Source organism: Lissotriton helveticus, chromosome 6 (genome assembly GCF_964261635.1).
Source record: "Lissotriton helveticus chromosome 6, aLisHel1.1, whole genome shotgun sequence".
In the NCBI taxonomy this organism is placed as follows: domain Eukaryota; kingdom Metazoa; phylum Chordata; class Amphibia; order Caudata; family Salamandridae; genus Lissotriton; species Lissotriton helveticus.
The window spans coordinates 699,149,353-699,162,549 of NC_136067.1; the positions used below are offsets into that span (position 1 = coordinate 699,149,353).

At 49.3% G+C, this 13,197-nt stretch overlaps 1 protein-coding gene across 4 annotated transcripts in view; it reads right to left on the bottom strand.

Annotated features, from left to right (window-relative positions):
- The window catches only part of SNX14 (sorting nexin 14), a 647,427-nt gene that overhangs the window by 393,034 nt on the left and 241,196 nt on the right, over positions 1–13,197 (bottom strand). The window lies entirely within an intron of this gene.

Consider the following 13,197-nt stretch of genomic DNA (forward strand, 5'->3'; position numbering starts at 1 on the left):
ATCAATAAAGGCATGCCCGTGCAAGTTGCAAAAGCCGAAAGAATATCCTTCCAAAAGCTAGATAAGAGTGGGCAGCTGCACAACTTTCAGTCCAAAACCACAGGGGTAAATGAACAGCATGGATAGGAAGCCGAAGCACCCAGGACATTTTTTATTAATCATAGCAGAGGAGAAATAGTCTATGATTTTTTTTTTTACTGTAATCAGGTTTAACCATGCATTCAGTGTAGAAGAATGAGGATACTCAAGTACTCTAATCCACACTTTTTCATGGAATGCCCGATTTCAGACTGACAAGTGTCCCTTAAATGCTAAAGGGAGGTAGCCCTATGGGACCGTTGTGCCTAGTATAGCCAATTGACCCATCATTTACCTGTGCCCATTGTGTTTAGGGTGTGCATAGGGAGATTACTTTCGGATTCTGAGTCCAGAACTGCCCACTTAGAACTAAGTGAATGTTTTATCAATCCCATAGGTAAGTTGACCCTTGTGCATGGCCTTAAAACAATCTGTGCAGGTGGCGTGGCCAAGCAAGATGGCTGAACGGACGTGAGCCGTTTCAGCTTGGATCCCCTTGACTACTTAAACCCACTTTATACACCGGAGGAGAGGCAAAATCCGCAGGACGACAGCGAAAACCTACCTGCGCTGAATTGGAGCGTGGCAGCCGGTTCAGACCAGGGAGCCGACCCGGCAGGCTCCTCAAAATGGCGCACTAGAGAGGTGGCGGCTGGGGCGGATGCGGACCCGTGGACGCCCACCTGTACCGGGCGCCACAGGAGTGTGCCGCTTTCGGTGGTGCGACCCCCCCGGCATGAGCACCGCGTGAGGAGGAGGTGCGGATGTCTCCTTTGGCCAGCTGTTTTGCCAGACGGGGGAGGACGTGGTCTGCGGGACACCATTACTGGAGCCGGGAGACTCGCCCGAGATGAGAGAAGAAGATGAAGCTGAGCCACTGAAGCACCTCTCAGTTGGAATGAAGGCAGACAATGAAGGAACAAACACAGCGGGTCAGTCACCCTTATCTTTTTGCTTGCCAAGCTTAGTCTGCCCAGAGGGAGCCCCAGTGGAAAGGCCTACCTGACCTTAAGATGGCATCTACAGTGTGACAATCCCTTGGACAAGGCCCGGTATCGACATCAGGGACTGCAGGGGGGCTGAGGAACTCTGCGCACCTTCTTTCCTTACTACCCCTCCTGCTGCCCAGAATGAATAACGGCAGCTGCAAGTGTACACAGGTCCTCTCCCAAAGTCGCCTGACCTCAAGATGGCTGTTAGGGCTTAATCATCGACAGCAGGCCCTGCCACACGTCTGGTAGCTGTGAGAATCCGAAGCCTGAACAGCGGAGGCAACCCACGGAGAGGCCCCTGCTGTTGGCCCTCGCCTCGCGCTTTGCTCTTCCCCTATGCCACCCAAGAAGACGTCAAATAAAGTCTCCCACTATTTCCTGACAGCAGACAAGACTGCTCCCTCGACGGACCCAGATCAGGCGAAGAAGATGGCCCTCACCAGGGATGACCTACTAGCCTCCCTGCGAGACTTCAAAACTGAGCTTTGTCAAGAAATAATGCACGACTTACGAGCCTCTATGGACCAGCTTAAGGCCGACCTAACGGAGAAAATGGCGACGCTCCGATAAAACGTAGATGAAGTGGGATCCAGGGTGTTGGAAATGGAGGAACAGGTGCTGAATCTAGACGTTCGCTCCAACAAACTGCAAAACCTCCAGACTCAACTGCAACAAGTGATCCTGAAGACGGAAGACCTGGAAAATATGGCCCGGAGGGGAAACATACGCATCCGGGACGTGGAAGAAGGTTCGGAGGGACCAGACCTCGAGGTGTTTGTGGAAGGCTTTTTTTTGGAAATCCTAGCACCTCGGCTACTGAAGGTGAAGATAGACCGCGTTCACAGAGTGGGCCCATGCTGACAGGGGAACGCCGACGGACGCAAGACATTCTGGTAAAAGTGCACTCTTTCAAAACAAAAAAGCCTTCTTAGGCGCTGCGAGGAAGAAAGAAGAGACCTCATTCCAGGCCTACAAATGTGCACTCTTCTATGACTAAGCACCCTCAACTGTAGCACGCAGGCAGTCGCTTTGCCCTGTCCCCACCAAACTACGAGAAGAAGGGATTCGATATTGCTGGACATTCCCTTTCGGACTTGCTTTTGAGTACAAAAACAAGTCACACCATGTCATTGAACTACGGGACGGTCTACCAATTTTTGGCCTTCCAGAGTCAGAGAACGACAAGGCTGCAGGCTCGGCGAGTGACCTGAGCCAGCCCCAGAGAGAGACTAGGTCCTGGCAAACGATTACAAAGAACAAGCAGCACGCTAAATGATAATTTCCAGAACGGGAACGACTGAAGTCGCCTTGGTGCCGCAGGGATACACCTGAGGAGTCGCAGCGTTGCACTGCTGAATGTCGTGATCCAGCTGCAGCAGATGAGTCCAGGTTTGTTTCCAGGACATTGGATTAATGTGCTTTGTTGTCTTAAACCCCTACTGAAGCTGTCAATTGTTCTCTCAGTTCTTATTGCATGGCAGCTGGGGGGTGCGGGCCTTGTCCGTACGGCCCAGAATCCCCTTACTCTCCTTATGGAAGTTTTCAGCTGATAGCCCTTTGAGGTCTCAGCATGATCAACATGTTGGGGACGGGTGGGGGGGGGTGTAGATTCGTACTGGGGAGACACAATCATACCCAGGGTTAACGCAGCTTACAAGAGAGGCATTGTTAGTGGTCTGGCTTTTCTGGAAAGATGCACTACAGCGTATGCAGGCTGAGCCAAAAGGGAGCTTTGTAGGAGGGGGGAGAGGGCTCGATCCGCTTAAATGGTATCCACATTGTCATAGAACGTTAAAGGCTTAAATTCGCCTAAAAACGGCAAAAAATCTAGAAGTACCTCAATGATCACCAGTTTGACGTGGAGGCACTCCAAGAAACACACCTCAAGATATCCGAGGAAGCTAGGCTGCGCCACAAACATACCCATTAATCTATAGGTCCTCAGCTAGCACCAAACATAATGGAGTAGACTTGCTTTTCCGTAACACAGCTAAAGTCCAGCCTGAGGCTCTCAAAACTGATCAGGAGGGCAGAGTCCTGATGGTGAAGGGGAGGCTTTGGGGTAAGCTTTGCACATTTATTTTCCTTTATGCACCCAACTCGGGTCAGCCGTCAATCCTATCTAACACACTTGACATGATTGGTGGCTTCACAGAGGGACCGGATATCCTCATAGGGGACTTTAACTTGGCCTGGGCAGACCCAGTGCCCACCGGGCTACCTCCAACGGTTTCTCAAAAGGGTTTAAACAGAAACTGACCACATTAGGTCTCTGTGATGCCTGGCGGACACTACGCTCTACTACCAATGATTTCACCTATTTCTCTCATGTCCACCAGTCCTACTCCAGGATAGATTTCATCTTTACTAGTCAGGCCTCAGTGGGCTCACTGCAGGCAGCCCAGATCCTACTTCTTTCGCTATTGGGCCATAGCCTCATATCCGCCAGTCTAGCTTGGGATGGGAATAGGTCGGGCACAGCATGCTGGTATTTCCCAGCTTCGCTCATTCTGGACAAAACCCTCTGCTCAGAACCTCTATTAATGAGTATGTGGTGCTTAACACCCCGTATGCAACTACACCACAGAACAATTGGGAAGCTTTTAAAGCGGTATGGAGGGGCAAATGCATACAACTCAACGCAGCCCTGGATAAACAGAGAGCGAAGGAACGCGTAACGCTTCAAGGTAAATTTGAGGTAGTGGAAAAAGCTCACAAGGCCATTCCCACGCGAGCGCTTTAGCGACAGCTCACCGTACTCAGGGGCAAACTACGATCCATTTACAATAACAGAGCGGAGTTTACACTGCTCAAAGTACAGCATATGCTCAGGTGGACAAAGTGGGGAGTCACTTAGTGCGACAACTCCGAGAAAAGAGGGAATGCAAATTTATTGGGGGTAACTTGGACGGGGATGGCCACATCACACATGCAGACGACCGCAAAGCTAACATCTTTGGCAAATTCTACGGGGAACTCTACTTGGGCACCCCACCAGACACAGCCTTGCAACAGCAATACCTTAACACAGTGGAAATCTCGCGCCTTTCCACAGCGATCATAGAACACCTAGAGGGCCCAATTACCGCGGAGGAGGTCGGTCAAGCTATCACTAAACGTAAACTCCACAAAGCCCCGGGTCCCAACAGACTAACAGCACACTTTTACAAATCTTTCACATCCTAGCTAGTCCCACACCTCGCCGAACTTTTTAATACGATTGCTACCGATGCACGGGTCTCGGACACTAGGGCTGAAGCGGTGATTTCGGTTATTCCCAAGCCAGGTAAGGACCTACAGAAATGCGCCCCGTATAGGCCCATAGCGCTGCTCAATTTGACGTGAAATCATACTCCCCGATCCTGGCAGCCTGGTTGAATGATCGGATGTCCGCTTTAATCCACCCTGATCAATCCGGCTTTATAAAGGGGCGACAAACATACAATAACTTCCGACGCACTGTACACCTCATTGAGAAAGTCTCTAAATTTAACATCCCGGCAATAGTAGTGGGCCTCGACACTGAAAAGGCCTTTGACAGGGTGGATTGGCCATTCCTTTTCCTGACCATGCGGAGAAATGGCTTTGGAGATAGGTTTCTCCATATGGTCAGGGCAAACTACCATCTCCCGCAATTGAGGGGAACTAGTCAACGGGTACACGTCTCTCCCGTTTGCCCCGAGCAGGGGCACGAGACAGGGATGTCTGCTCTCCCACCTTTTATTTGCCCGTAGTATTGAACCCTTAGCCGAGAAATTCCGAGCTAATGAGAAGATCCAGGGAATCAGCTTTGGAGGCACAGACCATAAAGCGTCCCTCTTCGCGGACGATATTTTGCTTACTCTCAGGGAACCTGCCTCCTCTCTTGGACAGTTCAGGTGGAACTGAGCCACTTTGAACTGGTGGCAGGTTTTAAAGTTAACCTTACCAAATCCTCCATACTCAACCTCACACTCACTGACACTGAAGCAACGAGACTGCAGGGCCAAACACCCTTTCAATGGGCAACACACTCCCTCCTCTATTTGGGCGTCTACCTCACGCCTAAAATTGGGGACCTATACAAAGCCAACTACCCTGCACTAGTGTCACAGATGCAACAAGATTTTAAGAGATGGAAACCTCTGTACATTGCTTGGCCCGGGCAAATCAACACCGTCAAAATGACGGTCTGGCAGAAATTTCTATATCTCTTTCAGGTTCTCCCCATCGAGCTTCCCCGAGACTTGCTGTCTCGCCTAGGTTCACTTGTCACCAACTTTATCTGGCAAGGGGGAAGGGCCTGTCTGCCCTTTCATGTGCTGAGATGGCCAAAGAAGGAGGGGGGAGTGGCACTATCGGACTTCACGTTATACTATCAAGTGGCACAACTGCAAGTAGTGATGGAATGGACAGCACAGGAATCCGAAAAGCACTGGCTCCACATGGACAGGGCAATTGTGGGCCGCTCTATCGGGATATCTTGTGGAAGCCCAAGAAAGATAAGCCAGCAAACGCATATCTGAGCACCCCCACACGCATTACCCTCACAGCCTGGGATCACATTACAAGAAGAGAGGGATGGACCACTTTTCCCTCCCCGTATACCCCAATTACTTCAACTCAGCTTTCCCACTGGCCTTACACGAAGGGCCCTTTGATTGCTGGAAAGAGGGGGGATGTTTAAAGCTTTCAGACCTCTTCCACAACGTTGACATACTGACATTTGAAAGCTGCAAAAGAGAGTTCCAGGTCCCGCACAGCGAGCCCTACCACTACCTCCAGCTTAAACACTGGGTTACACAACCACACATACAGGAGGCGCCCACTAGGGAACTAACGGCTATGGAACGATTGGTCTTAAAAGCAGGCAACATGAAAGGGGCCATCTCTTCACTTTACGCTATGCTATTCAGTACCATACAAGCATTTTTGGAAACAGGTGCTAGGACGGGACAACACAGGGGAGGAATGGAAACAAGCTTGGAGGGGACATCTCTAGCCACAACCACTCGGTAGCCCTGTGGGAAGCCCACTATAAGACACTTCTGGACTGGTATCTCGCCCCACTAAACTCAAACGAATTTTCCCTGACACCTCAGATCTTGGCTGACAGGGCTGGGGTCTGCAAGGGGACTTTCGACACATTTGGTGGGACTGCCCTGGCATTCGGCCATTCTGGGAGGCAATCCTTTCACATATTAAAGACATGCTAGGGTACCCTATCCTGACGACCATAGAGGGGGCACTGCTGGGTATAAGAGACCCCGCGCTGGAACACCAAACGGGAGCTGATAAGGCAATCAGGTGGGCTAGTCTGGGAGTGGCTAAACTCACCATGTCGGCCGCCTGCAAAAAGTAAGACACTACTGCCGTTTAAAACTCATGCCAAAAAGACTGCTGGTGTGTGCTTTGGCCTGCTCCGCGCAGCTCAGAAGATTCTGCCCCTGCTCCCAGTGACCACCCGAAGGCTTCTCATCCAGGGACTTATCATCTCGCGGCTGGACTTCAGCAATGCGTTATTCCTGGGTGCACCCGAATCTACCCTGAATAAACTGCAGCAAGTGCAGAACGCGGCGGCCAGGCTTTTGACGGGTCTTCCCAGGCGTCAATCTGCTCGCCCGGCGTTGAGGGCATTGCACTGGCTCCCTGTGAGGGACAGGGTGAAATTCAAGTCACTTTGTATCGCTCACAAAGTTCTGCACGGGGTAGGCCCACCTATTCTGGAGGAGATGGTCCAGCCTTACAAGGCCCCTCGCTCTCTTCGCTCTGACCATCAACATCTCCTTCAGGTTGGCAGGGTGAAAAAGGCAAGAACGGGTGGCAGAAGGTTTTCAATAAATGTGGCCTCTTTGTGGAACTCGTTGCCCCTACAACTGCGCTCGGAAGCTAGCCTTCTTCGGTTTCGAAAACTTTTAAAAACTTTTTTGTTTTCTGTTTAATCCCTTCATTCTCTAGTAGTGTTATGTTCTGGTAAGCGCTGGGATGCCTATAGGTAACCAGGCGCTATACAAAACTCAGAATAATAATACTGCCATATCGATGTGGCACTCCCGCTGTGGAGAATAGGTGCCTAGGAGGAGCATGATTGTCCATACTGTGAACAGCTGGCAAAAAAAAAAAAAAAGAGGCAGTACTGCTTGAGGGACTGGACTTTTACCAGACTGAAATAGACGTTGTCAACCTCCACATTGAGGACGGCTCCCAAATAGGGTTGAATTTGAAGGGGATGGAGATGAGATTTTACAGAGATTGATGGTAAAGGCCAGTCGGTGCAGGAGGTCTATTGTGACTGGGTGTGTTCACAGCACTGCTGTTAAGTAGGAAGGAGAATACATAGATGCCCTGTCTTCGTAGGTGCGTGGCTACTACGACGCAGCCATGAAGTCACCTAGTTGTAGCAGAGGTATGACATCCTGAAGAGTGACCATGTTGAAGGCTCTGTAGTCCAAAATGGGCCTGAGGGGCCTGTACTTCTTGGGGATGAGGAAGTAGAGGGAATACACCCCTGACCCTGTCAGTGTTGTAGCATGGGCTCTATGGCTCCTTTGAGGAGTAGTGCTTGGAGTTCTTCCCGAAGCAGACATGAAATGTTGCCAGACAAGGAAGAACATCTCAAGTCTTCCTCAAGTGTTGTGTAATCGGGGAAAGGAGTTCCAAGTCATTGTTTGGCTAGGGCGATTCCTTTGACGGAGCTACCTTTGCCTCTACCTTTGGCGCTATTTCCATGATAGGCACCCTTGAAGGATCAACTTGTGGAAGTTGGTTGGTTTGGCGGCTGGTGTTGGAAGGACGTGGAAGCATTCACCCGCTTATGAGCGGTATGAACCACTAAGGAATCTGATAAGAGTTTCACCCTAACACAGCTGGGGTCTGAAGGCAAGGCGTTGAACTTTTTGTCAACCCGTGGGGTAATAACCCGGGCCTTGACCGGCTCCTTAAAAATATCAGGAGCTGGCTTGACCATCTTCTGCAGCATGGATTGATAGTGCCTCGAGTGATGAGCCAAAGAAACAGTCTCAGAGGAAATCCTCCTCGCTGGGGTCTTTATGCATCTGCACCTTGTGATATGCAGCAGCCCTACCTAGACCCTGATGGTAAGAAGAGGTGATTTTGGCAGGGATGGTCAGGCAGAGTAGAGGTCAGGATCAATATCCGCTGGCGGATCTACATCATATGAGTCCCAAGGGTCTCCCAGTGGGGGTACATCATAAGTGCTCCCCCACACCGTGTTCATCCATGTCAGAATATGGTGAACCCTGTGGAGCATAAGACAGTGGGTCAGGCAAAAAAGGAGGTGAGGGAGGTGATGGTGGAGGTCTGGGTGGAGTGGAAAAGGGTGGAGGCAATCCGGGGTCAAGAAGAGGACCGGTGGTGTTATCCTGCTTCTTCCACTGCTTTCGGTGTGGAGGGGGCTCCAGAGCTTCTTCAAAGCTGAGCTGCCTCTTAGGATGCCGAGGATCTGGCGTTGATAGCTGTGACCAGTTTGAGGGGGTAGGGGGGGGTGAATACCAATTTGTTTCTGGCGGGTGCCGAACTGCTCTGGAAGCTTCTGGAGGACCGGTTCGAGGCCTTGTGGGCTGCTTTTCCGATTGGAACCGAATGTTTCACACAACCTTTCGGAGCCAGGGAGAATGCAAACTTGAGGATTTCTGACAATCTAGAGCGCAAAAGATCGACATTGTTTTCTGTGTACCAGGAGACAAAATTGTTCCACCTCCCAGAATGAAGGCCAGTGAGGGGACAAAATGACAACCACGACCTCAGGCATTGGTTGAAAGGAACTCGGGTGTCCCTGATCAATCGCCAGGACTGAAGGTGGAAGTTCTGATTATTGGGGTGCAAAACCACCCTTCCTTCAACTTGGAGAGGAGATCCGCCCTGAGAGAATGATGAAGCAGGAAACAAAGGGAGAGGTGCAGAGGGTCTGCGTACCACAACCCTCCCAGCCAACTTGTGGCGATAAGAATGACTTAGGCCCAGAATTGGTGAATCATACTCAGAACCCAAGGAGTCAAAAGTATGGAGGAAATGCATAGTCAATTGGAAAAATACACTTCAATTGAAACGCCCCCGACCCCTCCCCCCACCAAGTCTCCCCATAATCCCCATAACAGAAACTGGAGGGCACAGAACTGCTTGCACTGAGCTTTTTCCAAGGAGTCCACCTGATGAGTACCCCACAGGTCAAAGTTGTCCAGTAGAACCTCCGGTAGAAGGCACCCACTCATGCTTGGTAAGGTAATGCGGGCTCAGGCTGTCAGCCCAGACTCTCGGAGACCACACCAGATGATTGGCTGTTAACTATATTCCTTAACAGTGTTCCCAAGACCACAGCCTCAAAGGCTCTGTCCCTTGCCGGTTTCCATACCACATTGCACTCACATTGTCTGTCAAGATCTCTACGGATCGGCCGTAAATGGAGTGGAGGAAGGCCTTGAGCGCTAACTGAACTGCCTGAAACTACAAGTATCAGACCCGAGGCCCCTGCTCTCCAGGTCCTCCAGATGATCTCGAGAACCAAGTTTAGAAACATCTGTCACTAACATGGCCACAACTAGAGGGGAATGGAAGGACATCCTTCATGGAAGGTTCTCATTCATCACCCAACAGGGTGTCGCAGCATTCCAAGAGACCTCAAAGGTGTCTGACACATTTCTCTCATGCTGAAACAACTGCTTGCGGAGGCACCAGCACGGAGCTCTCAGGTGCCAACATGAATGCATGATCAGGAGAATGCAGGTAGGCAGCACATTTTTCAGACATAAGAACATCAGGACTGGAACTCATGAGCCTTCCAGAAAGGATGGACATATTGTCTGGATGTCTCAAATCTTCTGAGGAGGAGGAAAAGCGCAGAGGAGGCTAGAGTCCAGAACTGCCCAATGAAAAGGACACCGAGGGCTCCAGGTGAGATTTGGCCCTGTTGATTGAAAAACCCAGGTCAAACAGGAGTGCTGCAGTTGACTGCAGCTAGAACATTATACCTTCTCAGGTTCCCGGCCATTTGAGATGTGTGACAACTACCGTCATCACCTTGGTAAAGACCCGAGGTGCTGGTGTCAATCTGAATAGAACTACCGCAAACTGTTAATGGGTGGAACCCACCACAGACTGCAGGTATGTCTAATGTGACTGCAGGATTGTAACATGAAAGTACGCATTCAGCAAAACGAGAGACACAAGTCTCTTGCTTCCAACCCCAACAGGACCTGAGCCAATGTCAGCATCTTGAACTTTTCCTTTCTGAGGAATAAGCTCAGGATCCTGAGGTGTAGGATTGAATGCAGATCGCCAACCATCTTAGGATCTAGAATATATTGCAAATAGCATCCTTGTCCAATTTTCTGCTCTGGCACCAACCCCACTGCTCCCTTCAGAAGCATCGCTGCCCACTCCTGCTGCAAGATGGAGAGGTAATCTTTGGAAAGGGAAGAAGGAGCCTGTAGGAAGGGTACAGCATACCTACTTTCCACTATCTGTTAGACCCGCTGGTCCATAGTGGTGGCCTTTTTTGTCTTGTAGAAAGGAGGACTCCTAGTCCCTACAGGCTCCTGGTTCTCTGGTAAGGAAAACCTAGAGCTGCTTCTCTGATGGTGCAGGGCAGGTGGAGGTGGGGGAGAAGGAGATAAGGGAATGTAGGGGGCCCAAGACCATATCCTTACCTATGCCCCTATATTGTTTTACCACAGGATTTTGGGCTACTTTTTCTGTGACAGAGTGGACTGCCGCTGACTAACGTTGAAGCTTCTATAAAATCACGAAGAGCAGAGAAGCTGTCTTTAATCCCCTTAGATTGTTGTTGCAGCAGAAAAAAGAGACTTAACATGAGCCAGACAGCATTAAGTCTCTTAAACAAAATCAGTCTCATCTTGAAACAGGTGCCCTCAAAGGGAAAGTCCACGAGTGGCGCCTGCACTTCAAAGAAAAACCAGACAAGTAAAGCCAAGCATGACGATGCAGGGTTACAGTGCAGCCCATAGCCTGTACTACGGAGTCAGTGTTATCAAGGCACAATTTGATTATATGCCATTATGCATTGTGGACATCCTCAATTACCTATGAGAAATGGGTGTTGCTGCCTTTAGGGACATGGGGGGGCAACCAGTTGGGCCGCATAGCATTCAAAGTTTTCAACACCACACTGCTGGTGGAAAAAATCTTCTTGTCCCAAGCCTCTAGGGGTTTTGACTCTGTCCAACAGAGTGGATGAGAAGGTGTCTGAGAAGGAGGAGTGGACAAGAAGGGAGTCCCACCTGGGCAGGGAGACAGTATTTTGCCACCAATGTATTAACTACACGAGCAGAAGAGGTCTTTTTCCATACTGACAGTGCCAAATCCAGTAAGCACTAGTTGTAAGGAAGCAATGGTTCAGATGTTGGGGCAGCAAGCTGATGAACCTTAGTAAGCACAGTTGTTTTTGTTTCAATTGAGGGCAAGAGTAACGCCAGAACATCGGCCACCTTCCACAACACAGAGTGAAAAGAACAACCTCAGGAGGAGGACGGCATTAAGGAACTCCATTTCTATTTCAGGCGAGATAGCAAGGCCACTGCCGAAGTGAGGCCAGCAAAATAAGCAGCTGGGTAAAGAGGACTCTAGTCCAACCCCACACCAGTCACATAAGGATCTAGGGGATCAGGAGTGGACCCAAAAAGATTGTGGATGCTGTAGCACTACCTCACCTCTTCCAACACTCTATGGTTCTCTCTTTCAGATACGTGAGACGGTTCTCATTCTATAAGCCGTCTGATGTCTTCGTTCCACAGGCCAATGCCTTGCTGTGGTTCCTAGGTTCCGCCAGACTAGGTTAGGCGGTAGCTCTCTTTCTGTTGAAGCGGCCATGGCTTGGAATGCCCTCCCCTTTGAATTACGAAATATTGCCAGCCTCAGGGTGTTTAAAAAACAGCTAAAAACCCTGTAATTTAAGTAATCTTTTGTTAGGCCATTTCTTTTCCCTTCTCTACCATTTGGGCTTTCGAGCTGGGACACTTCTGTGTACCAGCGCACGTTATAAATAGAGGCGAACATAACATAACGTGCCCTTCCATGGGGCTCAATGGCTCTAACCCTGTAGGAGCTGGTACTGGTACTGACAATCAAAATGCAATCGAGTACAAATAGAAGAATTTGTAAAAACTGTCCATTGACGCGCAGCGTCGAATACAGAATGGGCGACTACATGTCCCATAATCCATTGACATGATGCTTGTGAATAAAACAAACAAACATGAGCAGGCCGCCATCTTGATTCGACAGGGATCTAGATGGCGGAGGCACTCGAGCGAAAGGTAAGAGGGCGCTGTACAACAGGGATGAATAATCTGGATGTTTTGAAACCTTGGCGCTCTAAAATGTCAAACTAAACACTCGTTACCGTTCCTATAGGGCTCCCGCTCACCTTATAACAAACAAGATCGAAGTGAATAACAAAACGAGAAAGGTATGCCCTTTTTACCTTTTCTTTTTCAAATGGTGGGGAGTAGGACCTTCTGGAGAGGAATGTAGAGAAGTTGCAAATGTTTCCTTGTATCTTTTTTGTATACAGTTTCGAAACGCAGCGTGTCGGGTGAAGCGGCCTTTGTGCCAATGTTCAGATAATTCCCTAAAGCACTAAAAGAAAAGGACTTAAAGAAAGGTATGTCAGAACACTGGCTTTCTTGGATATTAATTGGCGGCATGAATATAGAAATGACTAATATCAGTCATTTTCCTCGGAAGAGTTGTGCGTGGAGAATATATTAAGGAGCCAGTATATGGATTGGAATATAAAGAACGAAGGCTCTTGAGAGTAAGGAAAGCATTATCCACAGTCCCACACCTCATAAGAGCTTGGTAGGTAGATGTAGTCAGAGTCAGATTGACATTAAAAGTATTTTTGTGTAACTATAATGGAGGAGAGCACCGAATTTTGTAAATAAAACTTTGTTTTCTTTACACCACATATAGACAAAAGAAAAAGCCCTGATGAGATTCCAGGAACCGGTTTCCTGGTTTCGAAACGCGTCGGTAGATTTGGAGGAGTAAATGGTTAATTATAGTAGAAACTGGCAGTAGCTAGCATAATAAGTATTCAATCATTTCATTTATTGACTGTATTCCTCGCTTTTTTGATTTTGTCTTTCATTCTCTGCAATCAAACATACAT